The 467-nt window shown below is 50.7% G+C and overlaps 1 protein-coding gene across 1 annotated transcript in view; it reads left to right on the top strand.

Annotated features, from left to right (window-relative positions):
- The window catches only part of LOC104159421 (dual specificity protein phosphatase 8-like), a 4,063-nt gene that overhangs the window by 2,933 nt on the left and 663 nt on the right, over positions 1-467 (top strand). The gene's annotated exons all lie outside the window — the stretch shown is intronic.

Below are 467 nucleotides of genomic sequence, written 5' to 3'. Positions count from 1 at the left end.
CCCGTACCTGCACAGCCCCATCACCACCTCGCCCAGCTGTTAGCTCAGGGGCCGAGGCCAGCCGGGCACAGTGCCAGGCGTGGAGAGGGCAGGGGGGCGCGGAGCCCCGCGATGTTAAGCAATAGCGCCGGACACTGCCGTTCACCCTGGACTCGAGGTCTTTTTCGTAGAGAAATTTCTTACCTCATCTTGGGTTTTTTGCTTTTTAATTTTATGTTTTGAAAGCACGAAAGTTGTAAAAGCCACAAACCCTGACATTGTCCAGGCTCTTTGGGAAAGAAAAAAAAATAGTATACCGGGTTTCCTCAAGTGCCTGGTCTTCATCTCCTTCCACCCCTATTTTATTGTCTTGGGTTTTTTTTAAAAAAAAGATACACCTCCCCTTCTCCCTGTATTTCTGCCCCTAGCTCATCTGGGTTGAAAAGGGAGCGTACCCTCTTTTTATCGTGCAGCAGCCTTCCCCCTCG

This window comes from Cariama cristata, unplaced genomic scaffold, assembly GCF_000690535.1.
Source record: "Cariama cristata isolate BGI_N322 unplaced genomic scaffold, ASM69053v1 scaffold8803, whole genome shotgun sequence".
Lineage (NCBI taxonomy): Eukaryota > Metazoa > Chordata > Aves > Cariamiformes > Cariamidae > Cariama > Cariama cristata.
This window is presented reverse-complemented; position numbering and strand designations above follow the sequence as displayed.